Source organism: Bos grunniens, chromosome 9 (genome assembly GCF_055505025.1).
Source record: "Bos grunniens cultivar Pamir isolate PY7600 chromosome 9, Bosgru_T2T1.0, whole genome shotgun sequence".
NCBI lineage: Eukaryota > Metazoa > Chordata > Mammalia > Artiodactyla > Bovidae > Bos > Bos grunniens.
In genome coordinates this window covers 51,165,777-51,185,884 of record NC_141173.1, presented here as the reverse complement: position 1 = coordinate 51,185,884, position 20,108 = coordinate 51,165,777, and positions in this window count along the sequence as shown.

The window sequence follows — 20,108 nt, the reverse complement described above, 5'->3', positions numbered from 1 at the left end:
TCTCCTTCACCCAAACCAATCAGTTTCCAAAGTAATTTTCTGGCACCAAAGAGAAGAAAGTATGCTGCCCAGATCACAGGGGCAAACTGTTCAAAAGACCACAGGAAACTTCTGCCCCTTCTTCTTACCCCAGTTGCGTTAATCATATTTAAAATTTTTCTGTATGACATTTTGACATCTTACATAATCTTTGTGGCTGTGGAAAGACTGTTCCATCAGGGCTAGCTAATTCTTAGGGAGTGCAAAGGATCCAACAAGATGTATGCCCTTGATATATAAACTGATGAATCCAGAGCCATCATACCTTTGCTATCTGGCCCATATTCCTCTGCCTTAATCACCACAGGGTTAGGTGCCAGGCAATAAGGACCACCACATCATAGGAACAGAATAAAGGGACAAAGTACAGCAATTCAATAAGTAATCCCACTGGGGAAACATAAGTAAAGAAAAAAGTATGGGATGGGACTTCCCTGGTGGTCCAGTGGCTAAGACTCTGAATTCCCAAAGCAGAAAGCCTAGGTTTGATCCCTGTTCAGGGAAGTAGATCTTACATGCCATCACTAAGAGTTTGCATGCTGCAACTAAAGATTCCACATGCTGCAACTGAAGATCTATAATACGTGCTGGAACTAAGACCCAGCACAGCCAAATAGGTAAATAAGTAAATATTATTTTTGAAAAAGAAAAAAATGTATGATAGACCCCCGTAAGTTAAGGATCACTCAAGAAAGCATGTTTGCTTAACAAAACCATGCCAGGGAACCATAAGTTATGGCCCAAAGCAATAAAACAATGGTGGAATGAGACCCATATCCTGCCCAGCAAGGGCAGTAAGTTAATGATTCCTAGGACATGCTCCTCTGCATACACTAAAAACAAAAATACAAGGAAAAGGTGACATTATATGGAAACCTGAGATGACTTACCATATTTTAGTATATGTCACCACTTTTTTGCTTATTTTGATTGTGCCATGACAGTCCCCATTTTGACCATGTAGGGACAAGAACACGTCCCCACCTGATGTGGAGGGGGAACTAATGATGGAGCGTGATATCTACTTAAGAATGAGCAAGCTGGTCTTCTCCACCTCCTCATTTTTCCTTTGACTGTAAAACTGTAGCCCACTAAGCTCTTGGGCAGCACTCCCTCACCTGCCTGCTTGTAAATCTCACATGCTTCCCTACACTACTAAACTTTTTCCTTACCTGTCACTGCCTCTGGGCAGCACTCCCTCACCTGCCTGCTTGTAAATCTCACATGCTTCCCTACACTACTAAACTTTTTCCTTACCTGTCACTGCCTCTTGAATTCTTTCTGTGCCAACACAGAAAAGCCTATGCTTGGCTGTGTCCTGAAATGCTTTCTCCTGTTTCAGCTATAGCCTAAAACTCAAGGACACTCTTCAAACTAGCCATTCCTAAATTGTTCATGCTGCCCGGCCTTACCTTTCCCATAGGAACCCTAATAAAAAGTCTGGCCTAAATATATTGCACACTCCTGCCTTTGCTTCATGATCAAAATCTGGTGTTTGTTCTGTGGCTGTGTGATGAGCTGTCCCTTTTGTTTCTAGGGGAATTGTGAGAAACGTTAAACTTTTCTTACAGTGGCACTGACCTCTCTGTGTTGTCACTCAGTCTCCTTTATAAATAAGACTTACACACAGAACACAGACCAGCAGGTCTTTTCAAAGCTAAAGAAGCTTAAGAGGGAGAAGAGTACTGAGTATTATTAAATAATGACTTGCCCTTCAGGGCAAGGTTATCAGGATGTACTTATTTTATGATTCTAATTCCTTTACTTGGCAGATCTTGATTTATGTTTAAAAAAAAACAAACAGTGGATAGTTCACATGTGTATGTTAGTTGCTCAGTTGCATCCGACTCTGCGAGCCCATGGACTGTAGCCCGCCAGACTCCTCTGTCCATGGAATTCTCCAAGCAAGAATACTGGAGTGGGTAGCCATTCCTTTCTCCAGATCTTCCAGACCCAGGGATTGAACCCTGGTTTCCTGCACTGCAGGCAGATTTTTTACTGTCTGAGCCACCAGGGAAGCCCCTAGTTCACATGACTTAAATTCAAAATATTTCTTTGTGAGAAGGGAAAATGAGACTTGGTGTAAATTAACCCCACCATTCTTTTTGTTTGTTTCTAATCATTGGACTGCTTGAATACTCATCTCCCTTTTTATTCACCTTATTTATTCTTTGTCTTCTTTGAGTTTTCTTCCTTGAGACTAAAATGATAGATTTTGTTTAAAACTTAAAGACAGAGCTCTGTCTTCAGTATGGAAAATATACTGAAATTCTTAGTCCATTTGGGCTGCTGTAACAAAATACCATAAACTGGGTGGCCTAAAAACAGAACATTTACTTCTTGCAGTTCTAGAAACTGAGAAGTCCATGATCAAGACTACAGACAGAATTATGTCTGTTGAGAACCCTTTTCTTGGGTCATAGGCAGTTTTTCTCTGTCTTCACATGGCAGAAGGGGAAGGTGGTCTCTGGAGTGTCTTTTATAAGAGCACCAACCCCATTCAGGAGAGCTCCACCCTTATGACCTACCACTTTCTTAAGGCTCCACCCATCACATTGGTCATTAGGTTTCAATATATAAGTTCTGGAGGAGGCAAAGATAAAGACCTTAGCACTAAATACAAGAAAGTAGGTTAATTTGCCCACAGAATACATTCAAGAAGATCTCTTCAATCATCCCTAGACACCCTAAGAGGGAGGGGATGGTTCTAGTTTTATCTCTTTTGTCCTGTTTTCCTTTCCTGTCCTTTTTGAGGTGATCAATGGAAAGGCTGTTCAGAGGCAGAATCTTTGCTGCAGCTGCTCTTGATACTTGATCCTTTTTTCATTAATTCGACCAACTGGAAATAACCTTGCTAAGGCCAGATGCCTTGTCTGTGTTGTTCACTTCTGTATCCTTAATTGGCACGTCGACACATAGTGGGCGCTCAACAAATACTTGTTAAATGAATGAACCATTATTTTACTGAACTTCTGTGTGCCGGGTACCGCTCCAGGAGCTGAGAAAAGGGAGGTAAGGACCGCATTGCGGTTCCTGGGGAGGCCCACACTAGAGAACAAAAACAGACGCGCTAAGTGTTCTGCCTAGTAGAGGGAAGGAACGCCGGGCTGAGACCTGCGCCAGGCGGCGCTGGGTGGCCTGCCCGTCTGCCGGGTCTGGCCTGGCTCTCCTCTGGGTCCCGCGGCGCGGACCAATCTGCAGCAACAGACCCGGGAGCTGTTTGAATGCCAGATGATTCCTCCCGACGGACTAGCCCCCGGGCATTCCTATCTCGTTCTCAGACGCTTCCCGGTGCTCCGGGGTTGGACAGCACACACCTGTCTTCCCAGCGTCGGCCCAGCTGCGGCTCAGGCCTGCGGGACTCCAGGGAGCGATACGCCCCCATCCGCCGGCTGCGGGCCAGAACAGCAGCGGGGTCGCAACAATCTCCAATTCTTCACTGAGACTTCACCTGCCCCAGCCGGGGGAAGTGTGTGGGGCGCAGCCTGTAGGGCAGCTCCTGCATCTTCCCCTAACGAGAACCGTGTGTGTGTGTTGGGGGAGGGGGATGGGGGTGGTGGTGGTTGCAAGATGTGCTTTCACTTCGGTTCGGGCAGGGTCAAATTGCGGCTGTGTTGTTTCTCTCCCAGCCAGGTTTAGCTGGAGCCAGGGAAACTCTCAGTGCTCAGGGACTTGAAATTCCTCCTGTCTTAAACCCTGAAACAGCTGCAGGAGCTCTGGAGATGGGAGTGCGGCTGCCGCGTTGGAGCTGGCAGGGCGACAGTAAAAGCAGTAGAAGCAGCGGAAAGCTGGGTAGTGTGCGAGTCTCCCTCTCCTCCCAGCTTTTTGCCAAGGTGCCCATCCTCGGACCCTCGGGAATCTACTAATCAATTTTTATTTAAGCAAAGAGCTCTGAAGCTCGATTACCTCTGCCTGACAACCCCAAACACTGTCAGCTGCCACTGTAGTGTAGTGAATTTGGGGGTGGGGGTGGGAGGCAGGATTACTAGAAGAAGAGTTAAACTTACACGGGGAATATTATTGCATCTGTATCCTCTTGTTCCGTGTCTTCCTTGAGGATAATGCTAGACTTCATCTCACAATTTCAACATTTTCACCTACAAACATTTCCGAAAGTAAAGTCTTCCTTCTTGTTAAGCATGCTTTCTTGTGCTTTCCAATACACAGACCCATGCTGGCTACTCACTACCGGCACAGGAAACCACTCATTACCTTTCACAATCACTGTTTGACGGATTTTCTGTATTTTTCCTTAGGATATGAAATAAACTACGGGTTTATTCAGCTGTAGTTGTAATTCTTTGACTAAATGGAAATAATTTTCAAGCTTTTTTTTTTTTTTTTTTTAAAGTGAACAATAATCATGATAGAAATGGCCTTTGGAGTCTTCCTGGTCTTTCCACAGGCAGCACCAAGCCTTTGACTTTGGTCCATTTTTTCCCTAAGTTTCAAAACCTAGATCTGACTCCAGACATGCAGGTGGAATTGTATAACCTTTTTCTGTGCGAGATCATGCCTTTGTAATGGTCACTAAGCTCTCCAGAATTTTTGAAAACCATCTATGTAACAGTTACCTTGCAGTGTTCCTGAAAACGTGGGGGAAAGATCACCTTTGAAGGGCCTGCGTGGGCTTAGCATGATGCGTGTCAAGCATCAGTAGAGCTGCCGCACAGTAAGTGCTCATTACCTGTCATGGACGATGATGCAAGACTTAACCTAGGATGCTCAGGCCAAAAGGCTGGTTACTCTAACTTTGGCTGACAAATGTGAGCTCCTCCTTCTCTTTTATTACCATGTATGTCTTTATCAGTAAAAAGCATTTAAAGGAATTATTATAAAAGGCTTCCTGCCTTGGGAGTCCCATGCCAGCCCAGTACAGTCATGGCTGCCCCGGCCTCGCTCCGATTTTGGTACCCACGTACCCTCCCCCGCCCCAGCCCCTAACCTCTTTGAGCTTTCCTTGAGCTGCACGGCCTTGGGGCCCCAAGGCCCGGCTAGCTTTGCCCTGCATTCTGCAGGTTAGCGGCGCTCGAGGCTAGGGAGAAGGTGGGGCCCGGGCGCGGAGCAGGACGTGGGGCGCGAGCATCTGGAGAAGTTCACGCAGGGAGAGAATCGGGCCAGCTAGACCAGCCGCCCTGCTCCGCCCGCCCTCTACCCGCAGCTCCAGAACCCGGCACTTCGTGGTCACGCGTCCTGCTTTCCAAGAGCTCGTAGTTCCCGGGCCACCGCGACGCAAGCCCACCACTAAGAAGGTGTGAGGGCGGCATGAGACATCCACGGGAAAAGAGAGGTATAGGTCCCACGAGGTCTAGGGGGAGCCTTTTCTCTCCGTCTGCACAGGAAAACAGCCTGGCTCGCCAGTGGGTCCAATCCCAGGAGGAGAGCCAAAGGAATCCAGTGTCCCGACGCTTCCAAGCCCTCAGGAGACGCGGGCCCTCCTTATCCCCGGGGCGCCGGCCGTAGGGCAGAGGCCAGACCTCGCGCTCTTCTGCGCCTGAGTCCGGCTGTCCCGTGGAGCTCTTCGGGTCACCAGCGCTTGGGACGTCCTTCCTCGGCGGCAGGGGGCAGGCCTCGGCTGAACCCTCAAAGATCCCCAATGTTGCTCTCTCTGCTGGGCTTCTGCGACGCCGGAGGTCAGTTTTTCCAGGGGGCTGAAGGACCACATGGGGAGATCGATGGTGTCTCACATTTCATTCCTTTCTCACTTCTGTTTGTCACATGTGTGGAGCTTTCTGCACCTGAACGTCACTTTGATGGAATAAAATAGAATCTCATGCCCCGAGCAATCAATCATTTCTTGTTGGAGATGACCCATTTAGTCACCGGAAATCCGGCTAAATGCATTGCTCCAGAAAGAAAAATCTTTTTAAGATTCCAGCATTCACTGCAACGTTTGTTATCCCCAGAATGTAGAATTGACTGAATGTATTAATATTTTCTAAGACTTGCAATTTTGTCACAGTTTGTAACCAGTTTTTAAAAGACCAACCAATGCTTAAAGGTAAATTAGTTGCAAGCACAGGAGGGGAAATATTAGTTAGAAAAATTAGTTAAAACAGCAAATAGAAACTGGTCCCCCTTCATATATCTTCTCCCAGCAATTTTCTTTCTTCTATTTCAAATATCTTGCCCAAATTGCAAGAAGAAGCAGCAAAGCAAAATACCCACATCTCACATTTAGATTACAGATATTGTTAACTTATTCAAACACCCCACATTTCTTTATCATTTAATATGGAGTCTAACTGCCTATGCTTAAAAAGCTGGGCAGAAACTTTCCTTAGGGTGGGACTTTTCAATAGTTGAAACATGGGTTCTTTAAAATTTATATATTTAAGCTAAACCTTCCTTGATTTCACATGGAACAATTCTACCAAGCAAAACAGAAAGTACTGCCTAACCCAAAATGTGTTTTGAAAGAATAAGTTTACCATGCTGAGAATAAAAGGTCTTTCCTCTTCTAAGTAACACCATGTTCTGCAAATACCTTCTTTTAAAATGAATATTTCAGTTAGACAGATCCAAATATCTTTAGCCTTAAGTTTATTTGGTAATAAACTTATTAATAAATTGATAACATTCTTAATTTTCATTTTCTCCCATGTTTATTGTCTTGGGTGCTGAGAATAGGTTAGTACTTTGAATAAATCACAACCATCCTTAGTTCACAGATTTTTTTTTCAGCTGGGAAGAGGGTATAACTTTCTTCCTGAGATCAAACAATATTTACTCTTCTTTTTCATATGTTATCTCCTTGGCCTTCCATTCTAATAACAAAGAAGCCTTGAAAATTCATTCTTCATTATATAGACAGTATGAAAGAGGTAAGAATGGTTTCAGAGGTCAAATTCAGTATACACATACTGAATTTACTTTCTCTGTAAATATATGGAGTTTAGTAAATTCTCCATCCTCATCATCTTCATTATGTAAAATATTCAGAATTAGAATTTTGAGGGTAATACTATCCAGCCATTAAACAAGAATAATTCAAAAAACAATTTTGGATATCTGGGTCATTTAGTCTTGACTGAGTAGCTATGGTTCCTTAAAATGGAATAAAATTCAAGAAAATGTAGCTTGTATCTTCAGTATTCTTATTATTAAATAAACATTTGCTCACTTTTTATAACTCTTTAGATATTTCAGTTGTTTTCAAGTTAAGCCTTTTTTTTTTTCTCTTAAACATGCCAAGATTTTGAGGTGTTTCTACAGAAGGATATTATTGGATATAAGAACCTTCCCTGAATTTATGCCTGCTCCTTCATGACTTTAAAGTGACTTTGCATGGGGTTCCCCCATTTTTGGTATAATTTATATGTTATAATGAGAAAGGAAGTATCTCTTTTGGACCATAAAATATTGAGACCAAAGAAGATTAGATGTAACTAGAGTAGAGGAACATCATGAGAAATGCTGGGCTGGAAGAAGCACAAGCTGGAATCAAGATTACTGGGAGAAATATCAATAACCTCAGATATGCAGATGACACCACCCTTAGGGCAGAAAGTGAAGAATTAAAAAGCCTCTTGATGAAAGTGAAAGAGGAGAGTGAAAAAGTTGGCTTAAAGATGTTGGCTCAACATTCTGAAAACTAAGATCATGGCCTCTGGTCCCATCACTTCATGGCAAATAGATGGGGAAACAGTAGAAACAGTGGCTGGTTTTATTTTTCTGGGCTCCAAAATCACTGCAGATGGTGACTGCAGCCATGAAATTAAAAGACGCTTGCCCCTTGGAAGGAAAGTTATGACCAACCTAGACAGCATATAGTAGAGACATTACTTTGTCAACAAAGGTCCATCTAGTCAAGGCTATGGTTTTTTCCAGTGGTCATGTATGGATGTGAGAGTTGGACTATAAAGAAAGCTGAGTGCCAAAGAATTGATGCTTTTGAACTGTGGTGTTGGAGAAGACTCTTGAGAGTCCCTTGGACTGCAAGGAGATCCAACCAGTTCATCCTAAAGGAGATCAGTCCTGGGTGTTCATTGGAAAGACTGACGTTGAACCTGAAACTCCACTACTTTGGCCACCGCTGACTCATTTGAAAAGACCGTGATGCTGGGAAAGATTGAGGGCAGGAGGAGAAGGGGATGACAGAGGATGAGATGGTTGGATGGCATCACTGACTCAATGGACACGGGTTTGGGTGGACTCCGGCAGTTGGTGATGGACAGGGAGGCCTGGTGTGCTGCTGTTCATGGGGTCGCAAAGAGTCGGACACAACTGAGTGACTGAGCTGAACTGAACTGAGAGTAGAGAAATGAAGAAGGGAACATAAGTAAGAATCTGTATGTCTCAGATGGCCACCTGTTCCAGTAAGTATAAATTCAAGATATCTTGTGGGATTTTATTTAATTCAGTAACCTAGAACCTAGAAGAGACCTATTTGTTTCATTACACACACACACACACACATGCACAGATTTTACTTTATAAAGGTATATGAAGATTGGGACCTGGAAGCCCTAGATGTCTTTTTGGTTCTGAGATCCTCGGCTTCATGAACCACAATACAAATGGTTTTTAGGAGTTGCCTAATAACTAAGTAATGGCAGTGTTTTCGTAAAGCTGTGTTAAAGGTTGGGAATTCAGCAAGATTTGGGAGAAAAATTAATGATTACTCAGAGGAAATGATGAATTCAAACTAGACCATAAACTATCTTGGTTTCAGACCCAGAATCAAACTCTTTATATTGGGACTTCCCTGGTGGTCCATTGTCTAAGATTCTGAGCTCCCCAGGCAGGGGGCCTGAGTTTGATCCCTGGTTAGAAAACTAGATCCCACATGCCACAGCTAAGAGCCGTCAAACCACAATGAAGATTGAAGATTCTGAGTGCCCCGACTATGACCCAGTGCAGCCAAAGAAATAAATATTTAAAAAAACTCGTTATATGAATACATCTAAAACCCCATTTAGATCCTGGTTTCCCCAATTTCTGGGCCCCCAAGGCTGCTTGCAGGAGAGCTGGTGGGCCAAGCCGGTCCTGCAGGCCTCCCTGCCTGCAGCAGAGGGACTACAGGTGATAGGGTCAACCCCTCTGACTTCCAAGAAGAGGCCTGAGAGGACCAAGATGAAAGGGGGACATTGCTTCTGTCACCTTTTGCCTTTTAACCTACACTAGAAATGGCAACCCACTCCAGTACTCTTGCCTGGAAAATCCCATGGACAGTGGAGCCTGATGAGCTATAGTCCACAGGGACACAAAGAATCAGACAAGACTGAGCAACTGAGCACAAGCATAAAAAGAAGCCTGGTGAGGTGGAATAGCATTAGGGATTGAATTGTTGAGCCTATCTCCCAATACACTACAAGTTTTCAGGGATATATTATCAACCATTCTGATTTAACTCAATTAACTCAGCAGTTGTCCCCTCCTTTTTCTTGCACCATTAATATTTCCTCATTTGCAAATTATTAGCATTGTATCTGCTGCTACTGCTGCTAAGTCACTTCAGTCATGTCCGACTCTGTGTGACCCCATAGATGGCAGCCCACCAGGCTCCCCTGTCCCTGGGATTCTTCAGGCAAGAACACTGGAGTGGGTTGCCATTTCCTTCTCCAATGCATGAAAGTGAAAAGTGAAAGTGAAGTCGTTCAGTCGTGTCCAACCCCTAGCGACCCCATGGACTGCAGCCCACCAGGCTCCTCCGTCCATGGGATTTTCCAGGCAAGAGTACTGGAGTGGGGTGCCATTGCCTTCTCCGACTCTAGTATCTTCCAACCATTAAAAAGTCTTTGATCCCATATTCTCTTCCAGTTACTACCATATTTCTCTGATTCCCTTTATAGCAAGAATCATTCTAAAAGTAGCTTATAGTTGCTGTCCCTACTTCCTCTTCTCCCATCCTTTTTTGAACCCCACCCCATCAGATTTTCACCCTCATCAGTCCAATGGAAACTTTTCCTGGAAAAGTCAGCACTGACCACCATGTTGCCACATCTAGTGGTCAACTTCTAAATCCTTAGCTTACCTGATCTCTCAGCAGCATTTGACAGAGATCATAATTCCATTTTCTAGAAACTTCACTTGACTTCCAGGACACTTCTCTTTTAGTTCTCCTATTTCATGGGTTGCTCCTTCAGTTTTCTCTGCTGTTTCCTCCTCACCTCTTTGACTTCTGAAGTTGAAGTGCCCCATTGATCAGTCTTTGGATTTTCATCTCTGTATATACTCATTCCTTTAACAAGCTCGTCCATTATCATGGCTATATATATAGTCATGACAGAGTATACATACATGTATACATACATATACTGATGACTTCCCAATTTACATCTCCAGCTTGACTGCTTCTCTAAATTGTAAATTCATATATTTCAACTTTCTTATGAATTTCTCCATTTGGATGCTAATAGATGTCTCAAATTTAATACAAACTTGTGTTTCCCCTAGTTGCTGCTTCTTCAGTCTTTGTCATCTTAGTAAATAACAAATCCATCCTAACCATTTGATTATGCCCCAAATCTAGGAGATACCCTTGATTTCTTTTTCTTTCACATCCCAATCCAATCTTGGTGGCTGTGCCTTGGAAACATCTCCCTAAGTTTGCCTTTCCTTATCATCACTACCATCCCGGTCCAAACCACCATCATCTCTCCCCGGATATTGTTAGTCTCATAAATGGTCTCTACTTTACCTTTTCCCCTTTACTTTGTTGTCCATATTGTAGCCAGTGTGATTCTTCTAAAGTAAAATTCCAATTGTGTCACACCCCTGTTCAAAATTCTATAATGATTACCCATATCATCAGAAGGAAAAAAAACACAGTCCTTAAAATGATTCAAAAGGCCCTCGATGAATAGGCCCCATTATTTTCTCTCTAATCTCATCTCCTACCACCTTCTCCTCACACACTGTGTTCCAGTCACGCTGCCCTCCTCACTGTACCTACAGATTACTAGGCACACCTCTACCTCAGGGCCTTTGCACATCCCCCAGATATCTCACATGGCCTTCTCTGTTACTTCCTTTGAGTCTCAAAAATCGTCTTATCCGACAGACCTTTCCTAGCCATTTCATATAAACTAGCATCTTCCTCGGAGAAGGCAATGGCACTCCACTCCATTATCTTGCCTGGAAAATCCCATGGACGGAGGAGCCTGGTGGGCTGCAGTCCATGCGGTCGCTAAGGGTTGGACACAAGTGAGCGACTTCACTTTCACTTTTCACTTTCATGCATTGGAGAAGGAAATGGCAACCCACTCCAGTGTTCTTGCCTGGAGAATCCCAGGGACAGGGGAGCCTGGTGGGCTGCCATCTATGGGGTTGCACAGAGTCGGACACGACTGAAGCAACACAGCAGCAGCATCTTCCTTCATAAATCTTTTTACCATTTGCTTTGCTTTATTTTCTTTCATAGCACTTATAATTTCAGATATGATTTATTTATCTAAAGACAGAACTGCTGTGAAAGTGAAAGTGTTAGTTGTTTAGTTGTGTCCAACTCTTTGTGACACCATAGACTGTAGCCTGCCAGGCTCTTCTGTCCATGACATTCTCCAGGCAAGAATACTGGAGTGGGTTACCATTCCCTTTTCCATGTAATCTTCTTGACCCAGGGATTGAACCCGGGTCTTCTGCACTGCCAGCAGATTTTTTACTATCTGAGCCACTGTAAGATTGGTTAATTCAATGCCTCGGAATGGCTCAATGACAAGTGTCTAGTCTCATTAGCATGTTGATTTCTGTCCTCTGGTTTGTTCCTCATGATTGATTGTTACTATTCTAGTAACAATCTAGAATATGTGAGAATCTCATCCTTGCATATTCAAAGACAGAATTAATGGGGGGCTTCCCTAGTGGCTCAGATGGTGAAGAGTCTGCCTGCAGTGCAGACCTGGGTTCAGTCCCTGGGTCAGGAAGATCCCCTGGAGAAGGAAATTGCAACCCACTCCAGTATTCTTGCCTGGGAAATCCCATAGACAGAGGAGCCTGGCAGCCTACAGTCCATGGGGTGACAAAAGTCAGACACGACTGAGCAACTAACATTCTCACTCTTACTTTCCTTTTGTACACCCTTTCCGAGATCAATATAAACCTTTCCTGTATATCTCTAGAAAACTTACCCTCATGTAATTTTGGCCAGAATTGTTTCACATGCACAGTTCTAAACCAATCCCAGTAAGAGAAAACAAACTCTCATATTTGTTTTAAGCTAATCTCGACTCACATAAAGATTTGGTATAAACAAATTCCAGTTCCTGGGATTTGGAGGGATTAGCATTCTCCAAAGAACTTGACCACTGGGTCTCACAAGGCAATAGAAATAAAAGCAAAAAGAAACAAATTGGGCCTAATCAAACTGACAAGTGTTTGCACAGAAAGGAAACTAAACAAAAAGAAAGGACAACATAGGGACTGGGAGAAAATATTTACAAACAATGCAACTGACAAGGGCTTAATCGCCAGAATCTTCAAACAGCACATACAACTCAATAAACAAAAAACAAACAACCCAATGAAAAAGGTCAGAAGACCTAAATAGATATTTCTCCAGAGAAGACATACAGATGATCAATAGGCACATGAAAATATGCTCAACATCACTAATTATTAGAGAAATGCAGTTCAAAACTACCATGAGGTACCACTTCACACCAATCAGAGTGGCCATCATTAAAAAGTCTACAAACAATAAATGCTGGAGAGGGTGCAGATAAAAGGGAACCCTCCTCCACTGTTGGTGGGAATCAACATTGGTGCAGCCACTATGAAAATCAGTACAGAGGTTTCTTAAAAAACTAAAAGTTGCCATTGTTGTCCAATTGCTAAGTTGTGTCCAACTCTTTGCATCCCCATGAACTTCAGCACACCAGGCTTCCCTGTCCTTCATTATCTCCCAGAGTTTGCTCAAATTCATGTCCAGTGATGCTTTCTAACCATCTCATCCTCTGCCACCCACTTCTCCTCTTGCATTCAGTCTTTCCCAGCATCAGGGTCTTTTCCAGTGAGGCAGCTCTTGGCATCAGGTGGCCGAAGTATTGGAACCTCAACTTCAGCATCAGTCCTTCCAATGAATATTCAGGGTTGATTTCCTTTAAGATTGACTGGTTTGATCTTCTTGCTGTCCAAGAGATTCTCAAGAGTTTTCTCCAGCACCACAGTTGGAAAGCATCAATTTGGCAATCGGTCATCTTATGGTCTAACTCACATCCCTGCATGACTACTGCAAAAACCATAGCTTTGACTAAATGAACTGTTGTCAGCAAAGTGATGTCTTTGCTTTTTAATATGGCTTCCATACCCAGGGTCATTTCATAGACAAAAAGCCTATTGTAGTGCCAGCCATCGCGTCTGCACTCAGGAATGGAGAACGGCAAAGGGAACTGAGTTGTCTTCTTAGTCTCAGACAGCACTCTGCTTGTATCACATTAACCAGATCTAGCTACAAAAACGGAGAAGGCAATGGCACCCCACTCCAGTACTCTTGCCTGGAAAATCCCATGGACGGAGGAGCCTGGTAGGCTGCAGTCCATGGGGTGTCAAAGAGTCGGACACGACTGAGCGACTTCACTTTCACTTTTCACCTTCACGCATTGGAGAAGGAACTGGCAACCCACTCTAGTGTTCTTGCCTGGAGAATCCCAGAGATGGGGGAGCCTAGTGGGCTACCGTCTATGGGGTCACACAGAGTCGGACACAACTGAAGTGACTTAGCAGCAGCAGCAGCAGCTACAAAAAAGCTGGGACACACAGCCTTGCTGCCATAGCAATGTAACCAACTGAAATGTGATATAATTAGAGTTCTGTTAGAAGATGGAGAAAATTGATACTTGGGAGGCAAATAGGAAACTTTACTACAATAAATAAGGTAATATAGTGAAATTGCATATTATTATTACAATTTTTGGCTACCAGAATCTATTAAGACCTGTGATGGGAATATCCTACTTTGTGGCTCCATTCTTTTTTCAGGTCTTAATTCTTTGGCTTGTGTTAATAGACAGTTGTCTTTATGTTCATATGTTTTCCCTATATTTCTGTCTGTGACCAAATTTCATTTTCTTATAAGGACACTAGTCATACTGGATTAGAGCCCACCCTAATGGCCTCATTTTAACTTGATTATTTCTGTAAATTCCCTATCTCCAGATAAGGTACTAGGGGTTAGAACTTCAATGTATGAACTTTGACAGGCACAATTTAACACATAACAATACATAAGAACCCTCCCTGAGGAATGTATGTCTTAAGTCAGGGGCATCAAGTCAGGGGCACAGAACCCCAAACTCAGCAGTAATACAGAAGACTCTGCTCCTCCCTGCTGCCTCCTCTTCTATTGGTCTCCAAAACAGAACTGCAGGATTTGAAATGTCAAGGATGGATGTAGACTAACTTTACTGATTTCTTTTAAAGGAAGCTATTTGTACAAATGCAATAAATGTAGGCCATTTATAACTGACTTAAGAGCAGAGCATGTTTGGTGGTTTCTGTTTACAACTGAGAAAAGGAGAGCAAGCTTTATTTAATGCCACCGGATTAGCATTTCTGATTGTGAGAGCTTTGGACGCTGTGCCTGTGGACTCCTTAGGCCTGGTGGGGTACCACTGTAGCTGTGAAGATTCCAAATGGCCGTTTAGATCACAGACTCTGTAACTCAACACATTCCCTCTGACATGTCCCTTGTGCTGTGCTGTGCTTAGTTGCTTAGTCGTGTCTGACTCTTTGCGATCCCATGGACTGTAGCTAGCCCACCAGGCTCCTCTGTCTATGGGGATTCTCCAGGCAAGAATACGGGAGTGGGTTGTCATGCCCTCCTCCATGGGATCTTGCCAACCCAGGGACTGAATCCAGCTCTCCCAGATTGCAGGTGGATTCTTTACTGTCTGAGCCACCAGGGAAGCCCCATCCCTTGTTATGCTATGCTATGCTATGCTATGCTAACTCACTTCAGTCGTGTCCGACTCTGTGTGACCCCATAGATGGGAGCCCACCAGGCTCTGCCGTCCCTGGGATTCTCCAGGCAAGAACACTGGAGTGGGTTGCCATTTCCTTCTCCAATGCATGAAAGTGAAAAGTGAAAGTGAAGTCGCTCAGTCGTGTCCGACTCTTAGAGACCCCATGGACTGCAGCCCACTAGGCTCCTCCATCCACGGGATTTTCCAGGCAAGAGTACTGGAGTGGGGTGCCATTGCCTTCTCCATCCTTTGTTATATCCCACTGAAATCCATGAAAAAAAAAAAGGTTCTTTGTTCTGTGACCTTTTAAGAAGAGGCAAGCCTCGTATAGCTTCTTGAAAAGTCACAGAAGAATCTATTTTTTTTTCATGCATTTCAGTGGGATATAAGCAACATATTCATACCTATTGCTTGCTTCAGATCTATTCTGCCCTACTATTTTTTAAAAGTTAAATCTTATTTTATTACTCATTTATTTGCTTATTTTTTGGCTGAGCCAGGCGACATGTGGGATCTTAGTTCTCTAATCAGGGATCAAACCTGCAATGGAAGTGCGGAGTCTTAACCACTGGACCACCAGGGAAGTCCTAGTCTTATTTTAAAATAACATTTGGTAAATTTTCAGCACATAGAAAAGTAGAGAGAATAGTGTAATCAACTCCATGCTTCTATCACTCAAATCCAACAACTATCAGTTTATGGCCAATTTTGTTTCAACATACTCAGTGGTTCTCCACTGGAGGTGATTTTTACCCTTAGACATTGTCAGACATTTTGGCAATGTCTGGTGTCATAATTAGGGGAGGGGTTCTATTGGTCGTCTAGTGGGTAGAGGTCAGGGATGATGCTAAATGTCCTACAATGCACAGGATGGCTCCCACAGCAAAGAATTGTCATGTAGAAGGTCAATAGCTCTGAGGCTGAGAAACCCTGATCTATACCTGTACCCGCGGCCCCTCACCTTAGAATTACTTGAAGCAAACCCTAGACGTCGTGTTAAATCTTTAAATATTTCAGCGTGTATTTCTGAAAGATAAGGATTAAAAATTATACTACAATTACAATTATATTATTAATAATCACAATTATTCCTCTTGTAGTTAACATTATTTAATTATCATTAAATATCTAATCAGTTCTAGAATTATCAGGGTGGACTCTTCGATGCCTTTTATGGCCTAGTCTCAAAAATCACACATTTGCAACTTTGTGACCAATCACTAAGTCTGACTCACACTCAAGGCTCCACCTTTAGAGGGGAGGATTGTCAAAGAATCTGTGCACATATTTTAAAACCACGACATCCTTTAAGCCTCTTTAAATCTTTTGCTTCCCCCTCTCTTTCCTACTCCCCCCTGCAACCTACTTGTGACACAGGTTGTTTGTCCAGTAGAGGGTTCCACAGTCTGTCTGTTTCTCTGACTGTATCCTCATGGGTTTGTTTATCAAGTTCATCTGTCCTATTTCCTATTATCGGAGGAATCAGATTCAGGTTCAGTTTTGTTTGCTTGCTTGTTTTGACAAGTCTATTTCATGGGCAGTGTTGTGTATTTCCATTCAGAGGCTTGCTCTTTGTGATGCTAGTCATCACTGAAGATCACTGACTTCATCTATTATTCTATGAAGGGTTGCCATAATATTTGAATTCTTGAACTCTTCCTTCATTTGTTAGCTAGAATGTGTCTATAAAATGAGGCTTCCCCTCATGAATTATTTGTTGCCCTGAGACACACATGACTATATCTTATGTGATTGCCTTAGCAAGTGGTCCTTGGTGTCAAAAATCCTGCTCCATTTAACTTACCATGTACAATTTCCAGCCTAGTAGTACAATACCTTATCATAGGACTCAGTGAATGGTAAGCATAGGTATCAAAAATATTAATAACTCACATTCTTGAGTATATCCTCTGTCCTGAGTTCTAATGCTAAACACTTTTCATCAACATCTCATAATCCTCTCAACAATCCTATGAAGAAGGTCTGCTTATTATGCATATTTTACAGATGAAGAAACTGAAGAATAGAAAGGTTACCTTTGCTAAAGGTCACATGGGTAGTAACTATCAGAGGTAGGATTTGCATCCAGGCAGTCTGCCTCTAGAGCCCACTCTCTCAACCACTAGGACATCTCACAAAAGGAGCATGTGAAGATATGTGAAGTCAGTTAAAAGTTCTGAATATAATGTGGTCAGGTGAAAATAGCCTGGGCTTGGTTCTCAGAAGGTGTGAGAGGAATTCTATTATTTGCTGTGTGACTCTAAGCAAGCTTACTAACCCCTCTGAACATTTCTCATTGGTAAAAGATAAATAATAAAATCTACCTCATAGTGGTGTTATGATGGTTAAACTTAATAGCTTGTTTTTTTGTTGAGTATTTTAAAAGTTATAAAAATGTATCTGTGCTCAATAATAAAAAGACAGGACAGTTAACAATGTGGAAAAGATTTGAATAAACATTTCTCCAAAGAAGATAAACAAATTGCAGGAAGGGCAGGAAAAGATGCTTGGGCATTAGCCATTTAGTCATTAGATAAATGTAGATAAGATTACAATGAGATTCTCACCCCTGCTAAGATGGGTATAGTAAAAAAAGAAGAAAAAAAGGCAGATAATAAGAAATGTTGGAGGAAATGAAGAAACTTAAACACTCGTAAACCACTGGTAGGATGTAAAATGGTGCAGCACTTTGGAAAGCAGTTTGACTGTTGTTCAAACAGTTTAATACAGACCCAGCAATTTCACTCATGAGTATGCATCCAAAATAAGTGAAAATACATATGCACACAGAAAGTTGTGTGCAAATGTTCCCAGTGGCATTATACATAATAGCAAGGTAGAAGCAAACTAAAGGTCTATTAGCTGATAAATGGATAAACAAAATATGATATCTATGCAATAAAAGATTATCCATCCACAATAATAAATGAGATACTGACGTATGCTACAGCATGGATGAACCTTGATAAATTATGCTAAGTGAAAGAATTCAGTTGCAAAAGACCATGTATTGTATGGTTCAATCTATATATAATGTGCAGTGTAAGCAAACTTTTAGAGATGGAAAATGCACTGATGCTTGCCTATAACTAGGGAGTTTGGGAACATATGGGGAGTGATAGCAAATGGGTATAGGCTTTCTTCTGGGGAAAGGAGATAAAAATATTCTAAAATCAGACTGTTGGTGATGGCTGCAAAATCCTGTGAATATACTAAAAATAAATAAATAAAACCTATCAACATTGAACTGTACAGTTTAAAATGGGTGAATTGTATGGTAAGTAAATTATACCTCAATAAAACTGTTTAAGAAAATGTTTTGTATATATGTATAAAAACGTACTTTTGTAACTGCACCTAATTTTTTATGTTGTGTTCATATATCTATTTGGAAAGCTTTTCTGAATGTAAAGTCCCTACTATAAAATTCAAACATGCTTTCAGGAAGCTAAAACATATCATCATTTGGTCATGGACATAATAGCACAAGCATGAATAAGATGAATGATGAAATTGACTTTTCAACTGGACAAACACATACCTACTGGTGAATTAGGAGAGTACACAGGATGCTACTCCTACTAGTGAATCTACTAATTGTTATTCAGAGATGCTGGTTATGAACCTGAACTTGATTCTTAGTTGTGACATTCAGCTGGGTGTTTTTTTTTTAATTGTTCTATTTCTATTGCTATCATAATGGCCATTTAATGAACTTCCATGCTCACAGGTTGTCCTAGGAATTACATAGTGCCTGCTATGCAGCTTCCCCCCTCCCCCCACCCCCGCCCCGCCCCATATGCACAACTGGATCATGGGTTAAAGGAAAATTCTGTGCTTCCTGAATATAGATTTACATGTTTTTTTCTTCAGGAGGTAGGCTTGATTGGGAAGAAAGGAAGGCTTTAGGCCCGTGGAGGAACTGAAGAGAGAAAAAAATGTTTGACTCATGGCTCACCAATGGGGATTGTCCATCTGTCACATGGTCATCTTCTCTGACCTAAAATCCTCCTTGTCATTGGAGAACTCACCTTCCCATCAGGCAAGGAGGGGGAAGTGTCTCTAGATACACTCAGTCTGGGAACCAATTTTGAATAGAAATTTACTACAAAAAACACTGGTTATATTATTCCTTCTCCAGATCCACACATCAACTGCCTTTTCTCTTCCTCTTTTTTCTCTTGCTGCATGTAGATTTTAAAACAGAATTAAATCTCAAAATACATTCCAATTGAAGGGAGGTGGGAAATACATTCTTATGGTACCAAAATGACACCAAAAGTGAGACGTCTCCATTTGGCCCCAAGCTTAGAAACAAACAAGGAAATCCAGATAATCTGTGTTCCCCTTACTATTCTTCAGTTTTCATATGTCATTTCTGGCTTCCCTGCTCCTCAGGGGCTAAAAGAGGCTGTCACTGCTCTTTGCTTAGACAACTGTCCCAGCCTCAAAGCAGACTGATTTCCAGCCTTTTAAAAGGCCTTGTCTCCTTCAGCTCAGAAACCCAGCGGCCTCTTTGGAGATTTACAAGAGAACATACATCTGACTGTATGTTCATACACATATGATTGTATAGAGACACATCATTATGCTTGTGATTTAACTATTGTGTGTGTGTTTTACACACACACAAACATCAGAAAATACTTTATTGACTTATTTGGGTGTGAAGTTCTCTTTAACATACACAAGAAGATACTTTTGTTTCTTTTGACTTTTTCTCCCCAATTCAAATACCAAATTGTTCTTATTATTGCCCCAAGAGAGGGTATGTTCTTTGGCGGTGGGGATGGGAGGCAGAAATTAAGAGAAAGAAAGCCGAGCTCTTCAAGGGGGGTGGGGAGGGGGAGAAAAACCGTCTGGGAATCTCAAGAACATCTTTATTTCGCCTTTTAACTCTCCGCCTTTCTGATTAAAGAGTTCAGACCCGCTCCCCCGCCCGCGTTCAATTATCCCCAACATCTTTTCTCAGAAGCTGTCACCACCACTTGCTGAACCACAGCCCCATCCTGAGCCATTAGCCCGTCTCTTTTCCGTTTCGCTTTTCTTTCCTCAGTTTCTCCCTGCAAGCTTTATAAATCTCCCTTGGAGGAGGAGTGTCCAAGCGGGTGGAAGTCTGAACACAATGCAACCTGAGAATTTCTGTCACTCTCTGCATATGCTCCT